The sequence below is a fragment of the Sebastes fasciatus genome, chromosome 15 (assembly GCF_043250625.1).
Source record: "Sebastes fasciatus isolate fSebFas1 chromosome 15, fSebFas1.pri, whole genome shotgun sequence".
Classification (NCBI taxonomy): Eukaryota; Metazoa; Chordata; class Actinopteri; order Perciformes; family Sebastidae; genus Sebastes; species Sebastes fasciatus.
In genome coordinates, this window is record NC_133809.1 from 6805297 (window position 1) to 6821304 (window position 16008).

The window sequence follows — 16008 nt, forward strand, 5'->3', positions numbered from 1 at the left end:
AGCCTGTGTATGAGAACTCTTTGGGGAACATGTTACCTACGACTCCCAGGGTGCATTTTACAAAAAAAATCCAATCACAAAGCTTAAACTTCTGTTATGTGTGCTGCTAACGACAAGCTGAAGCTAAAGATGACAGTGTCGAGAAAACTAATGATCCAATCTGAAGCTTTGATTAATTCACTTTTGGAATCTGGGTCGAGTTTGGCTGAATTCAGGAACTATGACGCCGTTTTTTGTTCATAAATTCAACAACGAAGCGTTTTAGATTTGCTACTGCTCTGATTCAAGCCTCTGATAGGACTTTTTCTCCATAGCAACTGTGGCAGAGGCTCATGGGTACTGTAGTATATGGAGCTGTCCGCCATGCCAAACTGACGAACAAAACACGATTTCTCAGAAACTCAGAAATAACTAAAACTGTGGTCAATTTATATGATCCTTATAAAGTCCTATGTTTCTATGTAACATAAAGGATACCTTTTTAAAGAGGGTGCACTGTTATTGTGGCTTTATACACCAAGAAAAGTCAGGCTTTGCAATATTATCAGGAAGGAAATTAATGTAATATGTTGTTAAGCACGGAGGACTGAATGTAGAATGTAAACACAACCGTGTGTAAATAAACTCTACAGGGCAAATTAATCAGATTTCAGCACATACAGTATACACAGATGAATGCACACACACAGATGCAAACTTGCAAATACGTAAAGACTTCCACACACACACACACATTAACAGGAAACACACAAACAGGTGTTTCAAAAGCAGACTCATAACACCGATTGCGCTCACAATCCAGAAGGTTGTCATTCTGCCAGCAGTACAATTGCGATAGGGAAGATTAATCAAAGGGATGTAATTGGAGGGGTGGAGGAGTGTGTGTGTGTGTGTGTGTGTGTGTGTGTGTGTGTGTGTGTGGAGTGTGTGGAGGGGTAGGGTGGGGTGTCTGTGTTTAACCGTTGTCATCATCAGCGTGTTCTCCTGCGCGCTCGGCCGAATCAGATCTGTCTCGTTACAAAAGAGTGAGTCCTTCTCTGGCTCTCACACACACACGCACACACGCACACGCACGCACACACACACACACACACACACACACACACACAGCCGGGCTCTGAGTCACAGCGTCAATACAGCCGCTAATGTACGCCTTCTCTCTCTCCACAGCTCATTAAGACAGAATCATCATTTGACTTATCAGGGCTATTCTGGTTCGCCGAGGCCCGGAGGTGGATGTGGGCCTGCGCCTGGAGCTGCATTTATGTACGTATGTATGGAGGGAGGGAGGGAGGGAGGGAGGAAATAGGTACAGAAGAAGGAAAAATCTGGTGGATGCAGGAAGGAAGGAATGGGGGAGATGGCTGAATGGATTTATAGAACGATAGGGGGATAGAAACATGGGTGATGGAGGGATTGATGGAGGAAGGAGAGGAGGAATGGAGGAGAAAAGGAATGCAAAAGGAATGGAGGGAAGCAGTGATGGAATATGGATGAAAGGATGGGATTGTGGGGATTGGAACAAGGGATAGAGGGATGAAAAGAGTGGTAGATGTGAGGAGGAAAGGAAGGACGGAGATGCAGGGATTGATGAATGGCTGCAGTTTGAAAGGAGGAGTGGATGTATGGATGGATGGATGGATGGATGGAGAGATGGGTGCAGGAGGTGCAGAAGAATGGAGATTTGGTGGATGCAGGAAAGGTGAATGGATAAATTGGTGAATGGATTTATGGAGGGATGGGAAGAAGGATGGCAAAAGGAATGGAGGGATGCAGGAAAGATGAATGGATTTATGGATTGGTAAAGGAATGGACCGATGGAGGGATTGTCAGAAAACAAGAGAACAAGAAGAAGTTATGGAGGAAGCAAGGTGGAATATTAAAGATGGGATGGGATGTGGAGGGATGGAGAGATGGAGAATGATAAAGAGATTTATGGAGGGACAGAAGAATAGCAACATGGATGGATGATTGATGGAGAGATGGGAGGACAGAGGGATTGGTGGAGGTAGGAGAAGATGAAATGAGGGGATGGTGGAATAATGAGATGGGAGGAAAGAAGGAATTTGAGTTATGGAGGAATGGTAACTTATACAGTGATCTCATGGGAAGGCGTATAAATAGCACGACATTACAAGGACATTCTGTGTGTCATGAGGATGCATTTTAGACTTTTTGCATGTAATTTGTATACGCCACCCAACGAAACCACGCTAGCGGCAGCAGTTTGGTTTAGGTAACAAAAAAACTCACTTAGGTTTAGGGAAAATGTCATGGTTGGGCTTAAAACAAGTATGTAAACTAAGTAAAATATGTATGAAACAACACAACAGAAATAAGGAAAACATGTCACAAACATCACTAAAAAACGTGACATAATAAGTCACTAACGTAACTTACGATAACAAAAGACCAGTTTCGAACATCAGTCTCCTGGTTGAAAGTCCTGTGTTTGTTGGACCCATCCACCCCCTGTCCCGCCAACCATGAGCGGTCTTTCTCGCTTTTTATTCTACGCCACGAGCTCCGACCGTTGCATATTTACGCGGATGCATTTGCATTGCAGTCAGTACAGCGACATGCAAGTATGACATGGTTGGTGCCAATGGATTCTTTAGGTTTTATAGTTTCATATGATGCCAGCGTCTTGACTCTAGCTTTAAAACTGAGCTACAACCTCAGAAAAACAGAACAGCATAGGACTTTTAAGAGTTCATTAAAAATAGATACAGCATTTTGGAGAATCGATACAGTATCGCAAAACATAATATCGTGATACTTTGATTATTTTCTTACACCCCAAGAGCTACCATGCAAGGTAGACGTTTGGGGTTCAATGTCTTAGGACACTTACATGTTGCCAAGAGAATGGGCAACAGGATCCACCAACTGAGCCACAACCAAAGCAAAGATGGAAGTATTGAAGGAATATGACAGAAACGATGGGACATAGAGGAATAGAGGAATCGATAGAAGGATGAAAGGATGGACAGATGGAAGCTTGTGAGGATTGGAGGAGGGATGGTTAGGGGGATGAAGGGACTAGGAAAGGAGGAAACAGAAGAAGTGACTCATGCATGGACTAGTGAATGGATGGAAGAGCTACAGACATGTAGCCATGGAGGGATGACTGATGTTTCTCTGTTTTCTAAACTGTCCAATCACGGAGCTTCATTACAAAGACATAATCTACTGTACTGAGGATGAGTCATCACTCTTCATAAGATGCACATAAATGCATGTTACAGGATATTTATATCGTTACTGTACATCCACCTACAGACGCACAGACTGTTTCCAATCAGAGTGTTTCCTGCAGCTCACAGTGATGTGTTAAATAATAACGGTTCAGGCGGCGTCGGTCTGCACCGCTACTCAGCTCGCACCAAACACACACTGTCGGAGAGAAGCGAGATGACAAAGACGGATGCTTCAGCCGCCTTTATTATCTTTCAATATGCAGGCTGTGTAACGCGTCCATCATCTTGTTATGCTGTATCCATGTTTCTGACGGCATGGAATCGCGAGGAGTCAAAATGCTAAGTACACGCCATACTTCATCTTCTGAGGCAGCGCCGCCAGACTGAGTGAACTGATAATTTAACTGAATGCTGGATGATTTCACTCCAGCGTTCTGATGGACGTCTTTCACGGACGAAAAGTCATGTTTTTAATCTCGCCGAGCTAATTAAAGTCACTGCGTGGAGCGTTTTGACATCAATAAATCTTTGACACATTCATCTTGAGATATTAGGGTGATTACTGTAAACAAATACAATCATTGCCAAGAAAATTGGCAGCTTCTACCAGTCACAACACTGTGTTTTTATACTGTGAGGGAGCGTAATTACTCCTGAAATCTGGTGCCTTTAAAAATGACATTTAGATGTTTCAGAACATTACAGACGGAGCTGTTAATGTAAACATTTATCTAATATGACCACGTTACATCTCCTTTCTTTTAGGACTTTCCTGCAGCTGTTCTCTCTGCTTTGGCCTCCCTCTTAAAGGAATAGTTAGACATTTTTTGGAAAAACAGCTACGTGCTTGCTTACTGAGAGTTAGATGAAAATAATGGTGCCCTCTCATGTCTCTGTGTTAAATATGAAGCTGCAGCCAGTTAGTTTAGAAAACAGGGGAGCAGCTAACCAGGAAGTCACTGCGCTGGCCAAAACCATACTATTTAGCATGCCAGAAAACTATTTAGTATGTCCCAATTAGGGCTGTAAATCGATTTAAATATTTAACCGTGATTGTCCATAGTTAATTGCGATTAATCGCAAACTAATCAAACATTTTCTATCTGTTCAAAATGTACCTTAAAAGGGAGATTTGTCAAGTATTTAATACTCTTATCAACATGAGAGTGGGCAAATAAGCTTCCTTTATGCAAATGTATGTATATATGTATTATTGGAGATCAATTAACAACACAAAACAATGACAGATATTGTCCAGAATCCCTCACAGGTACTACATTTAGCATAAAAAATGATGCTCAAATCATAACATGGCAAACTGCAGCCCAACAGGCAACAACAGCTGTCAGTGTGTCAGTGTGCTGACTTGACTATGACTTGCCCCAAACTGCATGTGATTATCATAAAGTGGGCATGTCTGTAAAGGGGAGACTCGTGGGTACCCATAGAACCCATTTTCATTCACATATCTTGAGGTCAGAGGTCAAGGGACCCTTTTGAATATGGTCATGCCAGATTTTCCTCGTCAAAATTTAGAGCAAGTTTGGAGCGTAATTTTACCTCCATCACGACAAGCTAGTATGACATGGTTGGTACTAATGGATTCCTTAGGTTACAACAAATTTGCATTAACACGTTATTATCATGTTAACTTTGACAGCCCTAGATATAATGTATTAATTAGTGAAATTTAGAAGTTTTGTTACCTTTGGAAGAAGCCAAGCTAGCTGTTTCCCTCTGTTTCCAGTCTTTATGCTAAGCTAAGCTAATTGGAAGCTGCCTGTAGGACTTGAGAGTGATATTGATCTTCTCATCTAAGTCTCTGTAAGAAACGAATTCAGCACATTTCCCAAAAACTGATCCTCTAAGAAGGATGTGAAAATAAAATGTTCCATATTTGGTTTAATCTGTATTTCTGATGAAGGCTGGTTGGGAAACGACTACAAACCTCAGACAGCCTTCCTCTGGACGCACTAGAGACGCTCCTAATCGGCCCATATGCTGCATTTCACATGGGACAGTTTCTCGAATTAACTAGAGTCTCGTTCCTCTCGCTGTTGCTGCCTGAATCTCTGGTGGTTGTCCCTCCACGGCCTTTTGTTTCCCTCTCCCTTTATCCTCTCCCAGCCTCTGTCTCATTTCTTTATCTATAATTCTCTGTATTATCTGCACCCCGCTATCTCTCACATATCTCTCCCTCTCATCCCTTTCTCATTCATTTTCATTTATTCCTGTTTCATTCCCTAAAGTGTGTCTCTCTCCATTTTGTTTGCTGTCATCTCTCTGCTGTCAAACTATTAATAACAGGTACAAAATGCCCCAAATACTAATTTCATGTTTTCTGTCCTTGAACTGAGAAAGTTTGAGGGCTCAGTGGCCCATTACAACATATGTGAAGTAGATCAGCCAACAAATTCACTGTTTTTAGATTGTTTTGTTTACAGAAACATCAGGATATGTAAAACATTTCAGCATTAAACAACACCTGAAACCTTCCTGTGCTGTCCACTTCTGTTTCAGGGCTTATTGTCCTCAACTGTCACAAAACAGTTACTTCCAAGACACCAAGAGAATGTTCTGGTTGTTAACCAATACTAGGTCTGCAATTAACAATTATTTTTACTATCAATTAATCTGCCGATTATTTTCTCAATTAATTGATTAGTTGTTTGGTCTATAAAACGTCAGAAAATAGCAAAAAACACATTTTTTCCAGAGACCAAGGTTAACGTCTAGTTTTTTTTGTTCGACTAACAGTCTAAAAACCAACAGATATTCAGTTTACAATGATATAAAACAGACTTTTTGGGCATTTTTGCTTTGCAATTTACTCAAATAATTAATTATCAAATAAGTTACCTTTCTTTGCTGAAATGTGTCGTCTATATATACTTTAATAAGGACTCGAGTCTGCTTTGGGTCAGACTGTATATAACCAAAATCAATTACTGATATATGTGAACATGTGTTCTTAGTAAGATCTTTATCTTTAGTTGACTTGGTGGTTGACTCTCCAAATATGCCATCATGCTACACCTGGAATTTGCAGTCTTTCTGTCCTCCGATACCGATACCGGTATCGGAAATGCCTCCGATACAGCCTATAATGCGAGAATGCGAGTCTATGCACTGATACGATATCATTTATCAGCTCATTTATGCTACACAGGTACAACAACAACAACACGGGATCGGTATCATATCTGTAGTGTGTATTTGTGTTTATCTACTGCATTTCTGCAAAGAGACTTCCATTACTGTACATACAGATACACAATTAACTAATAGAAAGAAACCACATGTGTTTTCAGCAGCTCTACAGCTCGCTCTGTCGGTTGGATAGTCCACAAAAACGTCCCCACCCTTTGGCGACCGCCAGTTGTGCGTACGTGGTCACAACTATTGAGAATTTACACTAGGTTTACTGGGGTGCAATCCGACCAAGGCTTGTAGAAATCAGAGTAATTCAATTCTGCATTTTAAGCAAAAGTTAGTGGGGTGATTATATTATAGCAGACATTTCAAGACCTCCCCATCACCTTTCGTCTCCTTTTCCACATCTCCGTCTGTCTGTCACAAGCTTCACTCCCCTCTTCTCTCTGCCTCCATATTCCTCGCTGTTTTTATGCATCTCTCTCACTCCCTGCTTCTCCGTCTATCTATCTATCCGTCTGTCTGTCTGTCTCTCTCCTCCTCTCCCTGATTCGTGCCGTCCAGATGTCACGCTGCGCCGTGCGGATCAAGTGGAGACGAGCTCCCTCTACTTGTTAACAGTCTGTTTATTCTGCAGCCATATCAGCCTGGCTGCCGTGTCAGCAGCAGGCAATTACAGAGCAGATTACCAACTCTGATAATGTCATCAGACCAGGCCTTACACACAAATACACACACACAGTGAACACACACAAACAAAGTACTTATACAGTTCACAAGTTCACTGCTTACTCACCAACATGTAAAGGATATTCACATACTTACTCACACATATATATATATACACTACTAGCAGAGCAGGAACTGTACTTAAAAGAGACATATCAGGGTCATTTTCAGGACATTTTCAGGACATGTTCAAAAAACACATTATTTTTCTCATCCTGTCTGTCTGAATATACCTGTATTCACCCTCTGTCTGAAACGCTCTGTTTTAGCGCCTGTCTCTTTAAGATCCCCTCCCGGAAAAACCCAGCCTGCTCTGATTGGCTTGAGAGAAAAATATGTTATACCTTTGCAAAGGAAGCTCTCAAGCTGTGGGTAGAGATACAAAAAAGTGACTGGTTTTGTCTTATTTCACAGTTTGTGGGTTGGTAGGTCCAGACACCCAAATGTACTGTATGTGCACAAGCACTGACAAAGTGAGTTTTCCATAATATGTCTCTTTTAAGTTCTGCTTTAGTTAGTTTGCATATTAAGATTTTACATTCAAAACATGCGAAAAAACTTATAAAATATGAAGCAATACTCTACATTAACATTTTAATTTTTTGATTTCCCCTTAAATTGACTACATACTGACTTTTTTTCATTCAAACTGAGTAAAATATAAATGTATACAGGGACGAAAGACACAAATGAATATGAATTTGTACTTAAATGTAGCATGTTTGTTGTACTGTATTGGTTCTTTTAACTAAAGGAACAGTGTAAGATCTGGCCGTATCTAGCGGTGACGTTGCAGACTACAACTTATACGTATGTATAGAGTACGGTCCAGATCTGCTCTGTATGAAAAGCGTCTTGAGATAACTTCTGTTATGATTTGACGCTATATAGAAATAAATTTAATTGAATTGAACTTCTCCCGTGTGTCAAGCGTGTAGGATTGCTACGGTGGCCGACGCAAAAATATGAATGGACCTCTCTAGAGCCAGTTGTTGTAAGAGTAGTGTTTAGAGTGTGTGTGTACGTGGGAAGTGAGTGGTGAAGCGAGAGAGAGAGAGTGCCGGCGACAGGAGTGAGTAATATTATTGACTCCGGGCCAAGGTTTGTCCGTTCTGGGCTACTGTAGAAACATGGCGGACTCCGTGGAGAGGACCCGCTCCCTATGTAGATATAAACGGCTCATTCTAAGCTAACAAAAACACAACCATTCTTATTATCAGGTGATTATACGCTAAAGAAAACACACTTATTAATATTATATTCCATTTCTGCTAATAGATCCCCTGAAATGTTACACACTTCCTTTAAGCGAATGATCTGAAAGCTATAACCTCCACTATTAGCATCACTATACTTGTGAGGACTTCCACTCACTGTTATCTAATCAAAGTTTTCCTCTTGCTCCGTGGTAAAATGTCCTTATTGTAGCAGCTTTTTCTTACATTTGTCTTACAGTTTTGTAATATATTTTTTCTTAAATTTGGAAATCCAGACACACAGACGCGCAGATAAACACACCAGCAGGGCCTTCTCTCTCTGGAGACGATCTCAGTTGCTCAGTGTGATGTGCGGCGTGGCCACTGCGCTGACATCATCGATGTAACCCTGAGCACTGATTAACAGCCGCGCTCGGCCGAGGGCGCACAGACAGAACCACGGCCGCCGTCGAGCCGTCTCATCGGCTTCTCACAGAGGCGAAGCCCCAAGGATCCCTCTGAAGCCCTCAATATCCACTTATCATACGCAACATTAATAACTTCAACAATATTATCCATTTCCCACTGAGAGCTGCAGTGGAAGTAACTTTTTTGTTAATACTTTCATGTCTCTCACCCTCTGGGTACGCGACAGCCTGCGTATGAATATTTCATCAAGTGTATTTAAAGAATTTTCCTAAATGGGACATCCTCCAGAATTAGCACACAATTAAAACAAATGTAAGTCGTTTGTTGACACAATAATAACCACTTTCAAGACTTAACCATCTGTGGTTTGTTCCAGAAATACTGAAAGATGACCTTCATGTGACTGTCCTCTAAAAGGGATATATAAAGAGGGCAAAAAACTCCTTCATTCATCCTTATACCCACCTAATGCTGTCATATGGATGGATTATGAGACAACAGCCCTCTGGCTCAGACATGTAAAAGCCCTCCAGCCATCCTACATACAGTAGGAAAAAAACATCCAGACTGAAAGAGACGCAAAACGACTTTTACTTCCTGCCACATGAGATCCACGATGACACTCCTCTGCACAGATATTATACAAAATATTACAGGAAACCATCAAAGAAAGCCTGAAATCAGAGCTGCTCTGACGTTCTCTCTTATATTTCCTTTGCTAATGTTAGGCCTACTGTAGCCCCATTAAGGTGTAATATGAAGGAAACTAAAACCATGCTAGCAGCAAGGCTGTATTGAGCTAAATGCTAACATCAGTATGTTAACATGATGTTTAGCAGGTCAAATGTTTACCTTGCTCACTATAGTAGTTTAGCATGTTAGCATGCTAATATTTGCTTAGCACTAAATAAAGTACAGCTGAGGCTGATGGGAATGTTAGTTTTGCAGGTACAGTATTTGATCAGACACAAAATATTAAAGTACTAGACATGCAGCACGAGATAAAGAAAACAGCGATCCACCAATAGAAAAACAACCCCACAGCGCTAGAGGTCTAAAACTCCAAACACGTCACCTACTGACGCTTTTTCAGACACCTTGGCGTCACATTACGGTTACTGTTAAAGGTCATGTTGTGAACACGGGACACGAACAGCGGTCTCCTGGATGAAAGCCCTGTGTTTGTTGGACCCATCCACCACCACTCCCTCCCGCCCTATATGCGTTTTTTATTTATACTACGTCACCACACTCCCCGACATCCTTCTCTGCGTGTTTATTTTGACGTGGATGGGTTTACATTGTTGTTACTTGAAAGCCTGGCGTGTCTCAGGCCAAAGAGTGTCTTGTACGTCGGCCAACAATGCGTCAGTATTTGATGCCCTGGGAATGAGAACAAGCTGAAACTCCACAGGGAAGCTTTAAGATTTTAATGAATCCAACCCCATTTTTCGATGCTATTTATGGTCGGCATTGGGCTGGATTAAGGTTTCATACATCTAAAATCAGTAATTCCCTCTCTATACAGTAGTTTTCATTGTTAGTGTCGGAGTCTCCGTGGAAAATGATGCTCCAGTGTAACTTCATTGACTAATGTGATCAGGACATCACTACTTTTAACTGAGCTCTGTGACTTTCCAACAAGAAATGTTAACAGTGTGGTGAAACTGACCCATTCACTAATCCATCCATGGCTGTTCACAGCAACATAGACAAACAGTCACAAACACTCCCATTCACACCTCTGAGAGGACTGCTGAGCCACCCAGAAACAAACTATTCTGGTCCAAATAAATCAGACCATCACAGGGAGCTGTCTCAGAATTAAAGAGATGAGACTTTCACTGCTGTAAGAAAAATGCAAAGCAGCTGACTGGCCCCTCCTCGGAGCGCGAGGTGTGTCAGCGTGGAACGAAGTTGTTCTCGGGGGGGATTTGAGAAGGTCATTACTGACATCAACATTAATGAGAGCCCACATAGAAGGTTAGAGCCCGTGCTGGCCCTCACCTGTGCGTTAAGACGTGCCTGACACTGCGGTGTGCCACCGGCATGGCAGGTAGCAGCGCGGCTCATCCATATCTCCGTGCTGAGAACAGCCCCCACACACCTCTCAGGAACAATTACTGCTCTTCCAGCTCCTCATCACAGATGGTGAGGGCTTTCAGAGCGCCTCCCCTCCCCTCTGCTCTCCTCTATCTGTGGCTCATTGTCTCTTTGGTTGACTGTGTCTGTCTCTCTCCACCTCTCCGTCTTTTTTTATGCTCTGACTATTTCTGTCGCTCCCTCCTCCCTCAGTCTCTACAGCCATCCTCCTCCTCCTCCCCCTCTTTCCCTCTTCCAGCTCCAAATTCAACAGTTCAATTTAAATCCATTACACCTAAGCCCCTGACAGAGTGTGGCATCCATGGCAACCGTTACTAGACAACAATCTCGCTGTGACTCTGCATCCACGTCCAGGCCACCGGCGGCAGGAGGATGCACCGAAGGCACGCGGGGCGTTGACGTAAAGGCTCGTGCCATTTGCTAAGTGACGGTTCCCGTCCTTCAACTGTGACCCCAATCTGGGACAGAGAGAGAGATAGCAACATAAATCACATCAGGCTGACGCAATGAAACGTATTTGTTTAAAAGCAGCATCGTGGCTATTTGGAGCAGAGGGATGAATCTAATTTGATAACAATACGGCAACCTTCTATTGCCATTCCCAGTGCACGGCTGCCCCTGCGACCCTCGTATCAGCTGAAAACACCAGCGTGATGCTGAGGAAATGTGGATAAGAATGCAGCAGAGATGGCTGGAGTAGCCCTACCTTACGAATCTGTCCTTGAAGAAAGAGTTAAGACACAGTACATAATCACCAGCACGTCGTCTCACATCCTACACTAACTACTACTGTACAACAATCAGAGCAGAGAAAGACAGCTCTGACCTCCAACGCTCGGGAGGCGGTGCTGTAAGTAAACACTGCAGTTCCACTATTGGCTTGATTCATGGAAAAGTTGGGTAAACAATGCACATAAAGATAAAGATGCACGACGACGTTATAATCACAATCAGGGATAATTAAAGGGGCCGTTCATGCAGCGCTTCCCACAATAACACTGCATCGCTGAATTACCATTTAATTGCATGTTGATACAATCAATGCTGCTTTGACAGTTAGCTCAGCGCTATCTGAGGGGGACGAGCACCCGGTATTTCTCCTCTTGTAATGCAAAACAAAACATCTGCCTTTTAAAACAAGTGACAACTATTCTGGCAAACTTATTGCTGCCAAAGCGCATAATTGGCAACCAGAATGTTGTTGAGCTTATAAACTTTCTGATAGACATATTTTTTAATGTTAAACATATAATCCTTCAGATTTTCATGAAATCAAACCCCATTTTTGAATCATTTTTAAGGCTATTCGCAATAGCCATTTACTGTATGTATATACACTCTGTAGTTACCTCTCTATATACTGTAGTTTTCATTGTTAGTGGCAGAGTTTGCCACTCTTGTGCTTTATTCAAACAGCATTCACATGCACAAAGAATTCACAGGAAATTAGGCATGCATGTAATCCAGCGTAACTTTATGTCATTGATATCAGACACCCTCCTTAGAGTTCACGTTCTATACACTGTATCTAGCCCGTTCTCATTCCCAGGGCGTCAAATACAGAGGCTTTGTCACGGCTGTTAGCGTGTGATACCGCTGCACAAAGCACCCTTTAGTAACTATAATGTAAACCCATCTGCGGCAACAGTAAATGCTCCGAGAGAGCAAAAAGACACACCGGGTGGGCGGGAGGGTCGAGGAGGATGGGTCCAACAAACACAAGGCTTTCATCCAGGAGACCGCTGTTTGTGTCCCGTGTGTTAAGTTTCACTTTCACTTTACGTCAGCTGTTCGTTCGTGTCCCGTGTTCACAACGTTGAGTTTCTTTTTCACTTTAGAAACGTAATAGTTTAAAGCCCAACCATGTAGATTTTCCTAAATCTAACTAAGTGGTTTTGTTACCTAAACCTAAAGTCACACCAAGGGTAACTATGATGACAACAGTGGTGTGACCATAGAGGACATGTTGCCATATCAGAGCTGTATTAAGTTATTGTTAATGCTAATAATGGAACATCCTACTGCTGCTGCTTCACATTAAAAGCGTTCCAGTGGCGAAACACATGGTGACTTCTGTGAAACATTGGTTAGCGCCAACTGTGATCGTTCATCAAAAATGTGCCCACGAAAAAGGTAATTATCAGCATTTTTCGATAGCAGATCAGTTTTGCGTATTGGAGGGAGTAATGAAACAAGACGGACAGTGAGCTGTGGGCTGCACACCTCCAACCTCTCAGCAAGCTAACCAACTTTACTGCGTCCTGCTGTTGTGTGGAAAACAGCTCACGCTGTGCAGCATGAAATCAAATCACGGTTGCTCATGGATGAAGACAAAGGGCCGATTATTGACTGACTTCTTTATTAAAATGTATTGACTTTGTTTGGCTGCACTCTAAACAGATAAACCAGTTTCTCCTCAGGGACCTTTCATTGCCGTTACCACGGTAACCACGGGTGTCGCCAAATCATCCGGGACCGACATCTCGAGGATTATAACTTTAATAACTCAATTTCCCCAACTTTTAAATGACCATTTTTCAATCAAAAGGAAGTCCAGTAATGTAGAAAGTGCATTAACACTTCATAACCTTCATTATCATGTCACACCCTGCCTCTAACATTCCTCCCCGTGACCCCAGAAAAGAAGTGGAGCTTTAATGAAGTCGGGGGTCTGCGAATGCATGAATAGCGCCGGGCTCCCATTTGAATTAAATCTATTCATCCGTGCCAGTGTGATTTCTCCGTGGTGCCGAGGCAACCGAAGGCCCTCTGAGTCGTGACATTTGTGCCATGGCTGGCGGAGCAGGCGGGGAGGTGAACACCCATCTGCCGATATCCCTGACCACCAAACCCAGTGCAATACGTTGGCTTTGACTGGACTAGATAAAAGAAAAGCATACAGTGTTTGTGGAAAGGTCTGCAGATATTTAAACATGCTAGATTTTGCAATTAGCAAACTCACACAAACATCCACATCTCCGACTCACTGAGTGAATCCTGCAGGTCACCTGTGACACACAGTCCTCCGGGCGCATTTCACGATTACATAATAATCTTTACTTAAATCCATTTCTTGCACGGGGAATAGTATCAGTGTCACACCACTCTAATTTCGGAAGTCTCTTGACATATTAAGGTAATCCCTCTTAGATTTCAGTATTAATTGTGTCATCTGTATTCAAAGAGGGCCTTGTGCACTTTTAAAATAAGCCGGGAATCAACCTGGAGACTTTGCTGACAACAGAGAAGAGATTTAACAGATTTCAGACCGGGGGGCAAACTGCCAACCCCCCACCAGGACTGACGCAACTTCATGAGGCAGGTGTGCAACGCGCAACACAGATCTCCGGCAATTAAGATGAGAGAAAATAGTGCATCAGAGATATTCTCAGAGCTTGATCTCAAATGTCAAGGCAGTGATTTAGAGAAAGATTTCACTCAATGCTCAAAGCACTGAATTGTATTTCCATCATTCCTAATTGACTCGATTTGAAGAAGCATTTACGCACTGCACCCAAGTGTACTCTGTTTTGTATGAATGCTGAGTGGTGCAGATTTTTTGTATTTAAAAAAAGAGAAACCAACTCGAGAGCAACTAAAGGCTTCATTCAAACCACAGATGTGTTTATATGTGATTCCAAATTGTAGCTTAATTGAAGGACTGCACATGTTATTCATATCTGGAGTCAAATCGAACACCAATTTGAACCAAGATGACGATCAAAAGACAAACACACACGGAGCAACTATGATGGGAGACATTCGATTTTTCTGCCTGCAGCCTGTAATGTGTTTTAAACTTAATTTTATGGTGTGTGCTTCTGTTTTGACTGAATTTAGATGTCCCCCTAAAATACTGATGTTCTCCCTCCTAATGGTAGCTCAGTCAAGCTGCTGAATGTGGAAATATTATGGCTTAAAGCAGCCAGTTAGCTTAGCTTAGCTTAGCACGAAGACTGGAAACAAGCAACCAGCAGGAAGTGATTACTCCTGGACGAGAAATAGTCCCGCACATAACCCCATGTAAAACCACGATCTAAAAAATCTAACTTTTATGGGCATTTAGAGAGAAAAAAGGTGCAGCAATACAACAAAGAAATTTTGACTTTTCCTGCGTAACCCTTTAAACCCGTGGGACATGGTTGTTTGCATGATCCTGTTTAAATCAATGTAAAATAAAAACAATAATAGCTAGAACATTCATTGTTTTTGCAGCAGAGAGCTAAGGCTTCTGTCTTTCATGCCACGTTGTATGCTGACAATGACATTATTACGTGCGAATCGTAATGAAGCTATCAAAACGCCTTTGCACTAACTTTTGGAGTGTTAAGAAATATTTTGTGTATGTTTCTACATTTAGAAATCTTTTGGATCAATATGTTTTGTGTGCTTATTTAGTAACATGTCCAATTTTTGTATTTTTTTTTTTTAAATTTATGACACAATTTCAATATTTTTGTCATCAAAGTATCAATCTTCTCATCCAGCTATCAGCAAGAAAGTGCATTTCCTAAAATGTCAAACCTTACTTTAAGTATGCAAATGCAAGCTGCCTTTAGGTCGCCTGCTTTAGGATCTGATGCACATCTACGTGGTCCATATTTAACTGAAAACATAACATTATATCTGTGTCATGTGAGGGGAAAATCAACATGGATACTTTCAGTTGCAGCATAAATATTGTCTTCAAAGTCAATCCACTGTCTCCATCCATCCACCATCCTCTCCTTCTACTCTACCTAAACTGAGCTGAGTTTACAAAACAGAGCGAGGTCTTCAGGGTCACGTCCCTGAATCGTCTGCCAACAGGTGGCGAGGTTGCAGCTCCTGCGGGGAGCGACAGCTGTTCCCCATCGCTCACTCACCGAGGTTTTCACCGTTTCCGCCGCCAGTTGCTGAAACTCGGCGAGCCTCTGGAAAACTGATGGTACAATCACCAGGAGACAGCTCAAACCGGCAGGTATTCTCAGATTAGTGGCTCCTGTGTGTCATACTGTAGTTTAGGTAATAATTAATTGCTCTGTGGGAGGTTCTATTGCATAACGATGCATGTGATGGCGTAAGCCCTCATTAAACGAGGTCGATACTGAATAAAACTTAATCGGGACCCACATATAAAATGTGTCATTTGATCTGCAAAAATGACATTTAATCCACAGATCTTCAGATTATCACTTCCTATCTGTCCTTGTGAAGAT

At 42.2% G+C, this 16008-nt stretch overlaps 1 protein-coding gene across 4 annotated transcripts in view; it reads right to left on the reverse strand.

Moving 5' to 3' along the window:
* Window positions 1–16008, reverse strand: part of slc8a3 (solute carrier family 8 member 3) — a 141009-nt gene that overhangs the window by 17468 nt on the left and 107533 nt on the right. The window contains exon 1 of one of the 4 annotated variants that reach the window (XM_074660586.1): window positions 10715–11085. The exons of the other annotated variants lie outside the window; for them this stretch is intronic. The gene's annotated coding sequence lies outside the window, so the exon portion shown is untranslated. Of the gene's footprint in view, window positions 1–10714; window positions 11086–16008 lie in introns of those variants that run through there. 4 annotated transcript variants of the gene reach the window in all.